Genomic DNA, 8412 nt, shown 5'->3' with positions numbered 1-8412 from the left:
AGATCACAAATACAATTACATTATCAAATTGTTTTTCTTAGGAAAGTTCACTCTTAATTTTGAATGTGACCTACATGACCCACTCTACTAGTTTGGAGTATAAAGTATAAAGATGATTCAGTTAACCATTTGAGGCCCTACATTTCTAAAGCTGTAAACAATTCAAGAGCCATGGTATCTGCTTGGGTCTTAAGTTGCCCCTCACAATTTGTCCTAAAACCATCAAGGCAAAACTTCAACTGGCAAAGTTTGAAAAAACAAAAGAAAATCAAAGCCTTTGATTTTACTCATTTGTAAAATCTAAAATTCTAATATTCTGTAACCAACCTTGACATTCTGATTCTGAAGGAAAGGAGGATAAAAGTCTAATAAACCAAATAATATAATACGAAAAAAAAAAGCTTTACAGAAATGTTTCTTTTTGAAACAGGATAGATTTTAAGAGGAAATTGCAAAGTGTCTGAAATTCACTCAGTTAAAAGCAAAATTCACTTAAACATTTTGCATATACACTGTGAGACAATATTATACTGGAAAAATCTTAGGACTTTCAAAATAAAATTTCCATTTCTTACAAAAGATCAGCCCAAGTGTCCCTCACAGACACACAAAAAAGCATGTGCACACACACACACTTATACACATTTACACAGCTTGAATTGTAAGAGGGGATGTGAGATTCAGGGTAAAAAGGAGGGCAAAGGAATTTCGAGCCATCGGAGTCCAGAAAGATCTCTGCTTGACAACAAAGAATGAACCTATTTAGATTGTAGATAATTTTCTCTTTCCTCATGGTAGAGATCAGATGGGTATGTGTGGTATAGTGTATTAAACCAACACACATAGGAGAAGTTGCCAAACACATCCAACTGCAACTAAATGGGATACTTTCTGTGCAACAGAATTCAACATCCCTCTTCACTGTTTCAGCCAAAACATCCCTGTTAATTTACTTCTATAATAGAGACTGGCAATCCACCCTGATAGTGATTTAGAATGGTACCCATAAATTTCCTTGCTTTCAATGCTATTTGACAGGTCTGGGACTCTTTATACTTTGATTCCATTATTGATTCAAGTTATCAATCATAAATTATTTAATTGAAAAATAAAGACATTTTAACTTCATTTCTTTGTTTTACTGTGAAGAGTGTGGCAAGGTTTACATAGTCTGTATGTAAATCAGCTTCACTGGCCACGAAGAAAATGTGATTAGTATTACCCAAAGTAAACAAAACCCTTATGCTAATGCCTAATCATGTGGGAAATATTTGCAGCCGCTGCACAATTCGTTTTTCAAAATAATGAGCTGATAAATAGGAGCTTAAAGGATTCATCTACTTCCATTATTCTAATATCTCCCCCAACTAAAACCTAAAATCCCCACCTAAAATTCCTTGACCCAGGGAACATACTGCTATCTTTTACTCCAAAGACTGGGACCTGGTAATACTCTAGAATCCCTTGGCAAGTGACCAGGCAATCAAGGGCTCTGGCGTTTGTCACCTAAATTGAGAAGGAATCATACATTTAAAAGGATATCTTTAGTAGGTCTATGTCTTTATTCCCATCTTGCCCCTAGGTTCTTCATGACTTTTTTTTTTTTTTTAGATTCCATACGGGGAGGGGGAAGGGTAAGCTGGGGCAACGTGAGAGAGTGGCATGGACATATATATACTACCAAACGTAAAATAGGTAGCTAGTGGGAAGCAACCGCATAGGACAGGGAGATCAGCTCGGTGCTTTGTGACCACCTAGATGGGTGGGATAGGGAGGGTGGGAGGGAGATGCAAGAGGGAGAAGATATGGTGATATATGTATAACTGATTCACTTTGTTATACAGCAGAAACTAACACACCATTGTAAAGCAATTATACTCCAATAAAGATGTTTAAATAATAAAAATAAAAAATAAAATGATATCTTTTAAAAAAATAATTCCACTCTATAAATATTTGAAGGTTGAAGACTCAACATATTAAAATTTCAACTATTTCACCAAAAATAAGGAAACACTACTCCTCTAGCTTTCCATCAGTAGCAGAACGAAAGGATATAAAATCTTCAATACCTTTCTCTCACTCTTTCAGCTAATCAGGACACAAAAAGTCATCCTCAGTAACTTTGAAATATTACTTTCCTGATGAAAACAAACACTAAATATTAGAAGAGGTAATTTTTCTATAGAATATGTAATTTAAGATTAGTTCAGTATCCCTATTTATAAATACCTAAGTCATGGGATCTCTCAGATTCAGTGATGCAGATGAATGACTAAAAGGACAATCAAGAAATAAGCTAACTCCTTATCATCAGAATGGGGAGTAAGCAGGTAAAAAATAGAATGGAAGGAGAAGCAGAAGAGTAACATGTCTCATACCAGACAGCTACTTAGTATTATGTCACTCAGGCATACTAGGATTCTACTCTGTTTTATCTTTCAAGGATAATGATTCAATGTAACACTTGAATCTATTTCTTCTGTTATCAAAATTGTATATCTTGACTTTCTACAAATTCATTTTAAGAAATAAACTCCCCTATATTTCCCTCCAGTTTTCCTCCTATATCCATCATAAAATTGTCAACTATAATACCTCTGTCATTGAAAAAGACCATATTATTTTTATTATTTTCATAACATTCATTAAACCTTCTGTACTTTTTCAGTAGTTTTACTTAGATAGTTTAAAAACTTAACAGTGATTTTAGTTATGGTTACATAATTATTTTTCTCCACATAACTGTTTAGTATAATTCAACACAGAGAGGAATGGAAGCCTGAGTCAAAACAGTTTACTTCAAACGAAAATGTCAAAGTAATGACTTTTTAGAGACTATTTGTATTGAAATAATCTTGCAATATCACACTATAGTTTTGTTTTATACTTTGATCACAATTTTCTTGTAAAGACTTGGCGGTTTTTCTCCTTTAAAAAATTTTTATTGGTAAAGACTTTACCAGAACACTAAGATTATGTATCCTCTTGATCATACCAAATATTATCTAAAATCTTCTTTCTTTCTGAAAATGTCCTTTATTAATCCCTCTAATTTGGGTTTAGACCTGGATTTGGCTATTATGAGTTAATTCCCTACCATATTTCTTAATATTTTCAGTGGTATTTAGGAAATAGGATGTTTTCTTATGAAATGCATGCCAGGTTCTGAAAAATGCATATTTTCCTCATGTGGAAGATAGCTTCCAAATGATCTCTTCTAATTCCCTTCACAACTTCTGCCTTTTGCTACGAGAATGCCCTTGCTGGCAGACAGCCTTCTTGAGTGAGTCTCAAAATGGCTTGACATCACCAAGATGGCTCAAAATTGGTTCCCTTTTACCTGTGCTCTTTTTACACAGAAAACTCATAAAGTTACTATTTGCTCATGTGCGTGTAAATTAGAACTCAAAATCCCACTTCTGGCAACAGCACCTTATCAGCACCTACACATGGGGGCTGCCGAGCTCCTAATGAGGACCACTGCACTCCATCAGTGTCAACATATTAGAGGTGTGCGATTTGCATATACATGAAACCTTAGCCAAAAGGGTGTGGATAGCAGAGACAGCATGTGTACTAATAATATCTACGAGTTTCTGGCTAGAAGCCCTGGACCTTGCTCTTTTTGGAGCTCTCTGACTGGATTCAGTCCACAGTGATGGCCTAAGCATCTGTCACAGAGAGAAAGAATTAGTACCTGTAAGGCAACTAATGGACCGTTATAAACATCCTCTAAAGGTTAAAGCATTATGGCCTTCTTTCTGCATTTTCTTTCTTTCAATTTTTTTTTTTTTTGATGGGAAGGGTAGACAAGGATTTTATTTTTAGTTGAATGACTGATCTATGTAATTGCTGAAAGATGGGGAGCTTTATTTCTTGGTCCTTTCTGCCTTGAATAGATTTTTTTTTATTGAAGTATAGTTGATTTACAATGTTGTGTTACTTTCAGGTGTACAGCAAAGTGATTCAATTATACATTACTTATAAATATATATACACATATATGTGTATAAATATTCTTTTCCAGATTCTTTTCCATTATAGGTTATTACAAGCTATTGAGTATAGTTCCCCGTGCTATACAGTATGTCCTTGTTGATTATCTAGTTTATATATAGTAGTGTGTATCTATTAATCCCAAACTCCTAATTTATCCCTGCCCCCCTCACTTTCCTCTTTGGCAACCATAAGTCTGTTTTCTATGTCTGAGTCTGTTTTATAAATAAATTCATTTGTATCAGTTTTTTAAATTTCACACATAAGTGATATCGTATGATATTTTTCTGTCTGGCTTACTTTACTTAGTATGATAATCTCTAAGTCCATCCATGCTGCTGCAAATGACATCGCTTCATTGAATAAAGTTTTGATGATTTCTTCCTGCTTGGTCTGGAGCTATTCTTCTCAGAACTTGTGTGCTTCCTTGGTCTGAGACCTGAGGGCCTCAGCCTGGTCAGCCAGGAGCTTCTTTTGGACCTTTACTGCCTTCAGCTTCTGGACGTGTTCAAGAGAATTCACTTGTTTTTGAATGCATTTCCCTTCACCTTTAAGTACAGACTGTGACACAGGTAGTGATAAATCTTAGATTCACGGTATCTTCTGAGCAGCAGAATTCTCCTTCTCCTCATCCTGGGCATCTTCTCAGGCATCCTAGCACTGGCAGGACCATTTCTTCATCCATGACCATATGCCTGCTCTCCCGGTGGCCAAGGTGTTTTTCTGCATCAAGACTGGGAGTGGAGATGCTTGCAGATGCTCAGCATACCCTTATAATCAGCATCCAGATCTGCTGATGGGAGCTGGCATTGGAGATTTCATTGGTCTTACTGAGACCCAACCAACATTTTTAGCAGAGCACAAGACATTGGAGGCAAACCTCTTCTGAAGCATGAGTATACTCATGGCTGCAGCAGCAGCAAAAAGAAAGCCTCTTTCCCATATTCTAAAAGATTATATGTAGGTGTGGTATATATATTAATATGAAGATTTACTTCAGACAAATATATGGCTTAATTTTGGCTACTGTTTTCCTATGTTGAAGAATTTTATATTAAATATGACTAATTTTAAATGTTTACCTCTCGTACTACATTATTAAGGTCAAAGATTCCACATTATTAGACAATGTACCATGATCCACAAACAGAGCACTTGTAATGGTTAATTTTAAATGTCATCTTGTCTGGGACATGGTGACCATATATTTGCTTAAACATTATTCTGGATATTTAAGTGAAGATGTTTTTTGGGTCAGATTAACATTTAAATCTGCAGACTTGGAGTAAGGCAGATGATCCTCTGACATGGGTGGGCCTCACCTAATCAGTCAACAGCCTTACTAGCATAAAGATTGATCTCTCTTGAACAAGAAGGAATACTGCCAGCAAGCTGCCTTTGGACTTGAACTGAAACTCTTCCTGAGTCTACAGTCTGTTCGTGAATCCTAACCAATGTTAAGCTTGTAGATCAGATGTTAAATAACTGCATAAGCCAGTTCCTTAAAATCAATCCCTTCTTGACCCCTCTCTCTATATATTATATATATGATATAAAGTATGTTATATATAGCATATAATACATATATACTATAAACAATAATATATATAATTATATAACACAATATATACATTTATAATATAAAACATATGTTATATAAAATATATATTATACTAACATATATTAATAATTATATATTATATAAATTACATCCTGTTATATGTGTACATATACACATTTGGTTTGTTCTGTTCCTCTGAAGGACCCTTACTAATGCACCCCTCCTTAGCGCTGAGGACTACCAAGCTGTAAAAAGAAAAGCTTTTATGATGAACACCATAATGTGCTGTCCAGATCTCAGTTCTAAAATCAACAATTCATGCTCCCAGCAGCTGCAAAAAAGCCAGGAAGCAGCCCTAAGCTGTCAGCTGTCTTTTGAGATTAACTCACTTGAGAAAAAAAATATCTTGCCCAAGTTCTCACCTCCTTCCAGGAGCAGCCTGCCCAATGATGGATCAGTGCAGGGGTATAAAGACGCAGCCCCTTCAACTCAACTCAGGACAACTCTGATGATCTGTCCCAGCTCTAGAGATGAGGCTTTTGTTGGGTTTGCAATGCCCAATCCTGCCTCTTTCCTCTTTCTTCCATAAGTGTTACTCCCAAGAATGATCCCTACTAAGTGGCCAGCATACTGATCTGCATCTTAGATTCCCCTTCTGAAGAAAATAAGCTGCAACAGTAGTTCTCTCTGCCCTGATATCACATTGCATTACCTTCCTTCCAGCTCAGATCTGTATCAGCAATCTGATCCATAAACCAATATTGGACCCAGAAATGGTATACCAATCTCCCCTTCGTGAATGTATTCATTTCTATGGGTGATTTTCTTGATACTTTCCTTAGTTTGGCAGAGTGGTGCAAAACCTCCCCATTCTGCTTGCCATCCCATGTGCTCCATCTGCGGTCCTCTGCATTTGGAACTGTCATCCTCTATCATGCCTCCAAAATCACAGGTACACAATTCAGGTTCTCCAAAGGGACTTCTCACTTTGCTACACTCCAGGGGTGGCAACAAGAGAGCCCATGGATTGCAGCTCAGTAGTGTAACAGAAGAACAAGATTCTGCTAGCTATCTGAGCCCCTAAGAACATTTCTCTTAGAGACCTCTCTCACTTGATTTGATAGGATGGGACACCCTCTCCCCTCCCCCTTCTCTCATAGCACTTCTCTCCTTTATAAGAACTCACTGAAAGATTTGAGCATCAAATGATTGGAGATTATTTGTTAATTTTCATTATCTGTTGCATCTTCATTTTATGTTCACAAATATTCTTTATGTGACCATTATTTATATGCCTGACAAGTTTGGGGCTTGTCTTTATTTGACCTGACTCAGGACTTAGTGAAAAAAGTCCAGTCTCAAGGCATTTATGGAAAACAAAGTTTGGGCGCCCCCAATTATTTGCTCCCCTTTGCATACGAAATAAATCAATATAAAGTTCTACAACATTTAATGTTGCTAAAGAGAACTGCTAGCCGTCGCTGCTTCTGGAGTTGTTTTACTCAAGGGCCCAGCTGTAATTATGACCCGACACCGTAAGATGGCTAGCCAAGGTCATGGGTGCATTTATTTCCATGGATCAGGGTCCTCTATTCATAGCTAAATGGGCCCTGACATTATTTAGAAGATAGTGCAACCATTTAAGCTAACTAACCATCCTATAAAACCTAGATCTCCCGCATCTCACTGAGCCCCCAGAAGGAAGTGATCACATGAATTGTTGTTAGAGTGCTTTTTGTGGGCATGACTGAAATGAACTCACTTATAAATTTGTACCACATGTACTTCATGAAATCAAAGCCCTCTTCCTGCCCTGTCACCAGGCAAAAGAACATCCATTATCTGTAACATGTATGCTTTAATGCTTAAACTAAGATAAAGTAATAGCCTACCTTCTTCTGGCTTCAGACTAGAGATTTTATCTCCCTCAGTAACATGGTCTAATTAAATAAACTTTATCTCTGTGCTTTAAATAGTATCTTTTTGCTTAAACCTTTGATCATGTTGTGTTCTTCCTTTTTTGAAGTTCGTTTCAATGACGCTATTCTTTAATCTTAAAATACTCTGCTTAAAAATGCTCCACCTTACTGATTAGAGTCTAAAGTTTCTTTCAAGTCATCAGTAAAATGTGTCCCAGTAGGTAGAAGTCAAATAGACAAGATCATTCAAGCATTTCTCAATTAGTTAAGGAACTTCTGATGCATCTCATTTATGGGTCTAGGTGAACAAAACAGCTGAGAAATATTTTCTTCAGGTCAAAGGGCACATTTAGCATATAGGTAGCCAAATTTTTATATAATTAGAATAAATGGGGATTTGGGCCTTCTATTACTTTAGCTGCATATGATATGAGTAGAGCTTGCTAAATCATGACCCACTGAGAAAAATAATTGAGAAAGTGACCTTGGCACATTAGAAAAGGAAGCATGGAGACTTTTGACAGCATAAAATAATACAATTACCAGTAGGCTAAAGTTGAGGGGAAAGAAGCTATAGTCATGTGGGGAAAAAAAAGGTAGCTGTGTCTGACACTTTTTACACTGTTGGGTAAAGACTTGGGGTTCTAGAATGTGGAGCATCTATTTTCAGTGATTCATGAAAAATAAAAGAATAATTATGTGGGATAAACAAGTGGTTTGAATTAGATATTTGGCAGCTTTATTTTCCATAATTATCCACAATTAAACTTCTAGAAAGTAGAGCCCTCAGGTTAATAATAATACCAGTCATGGCTGTGGCACTGAATAAAAGAGAAATGTTTTGGAAGGTTAGGTTTAATGTATCAGGTGCATTGTAAATTTCATACATCTATGTCTGAGTGGAGCTAGGCACATCTAGGTTAAAATTTCTTT

The 8412-nt window shown here is 36.3% G+C and overlaps 1 pseudogene; it reads right to left on the bottom strand.

Moving 5' to 3' along the window:
- Positions 1 to 3521: 3521 nt before the first annotated feature.
- Positions 3522 to 5149, bottom strand: LOC111187980 (large ribosomal subunit protein eL19 pseudogene; annotated as a pseudogene).
- Positions 5150 to 8412: the final 3263 nt, after the last annotated feature.

This window comes from Delphinapterus leucas, chromosome 3 (genome assembly GCF_059928025.1).
Source record: "Delphinapterus leucas isolate spDelLeu-1000000601 "Yukka" chromosome 3, BTC_Dleu_Yukka2, whole genome shotgun sequence".
In the NCBI taxonomy this organism is placed as follows: Eukaryota; Metazoa; Chordata; class Mammalia; order Artiodactyla; family Monodontidae; genus Delphinapterus; species Delphinapterus leucas.
This window is presented reverse-complemented; position numbering and strand designations above follow the sequence as displayed.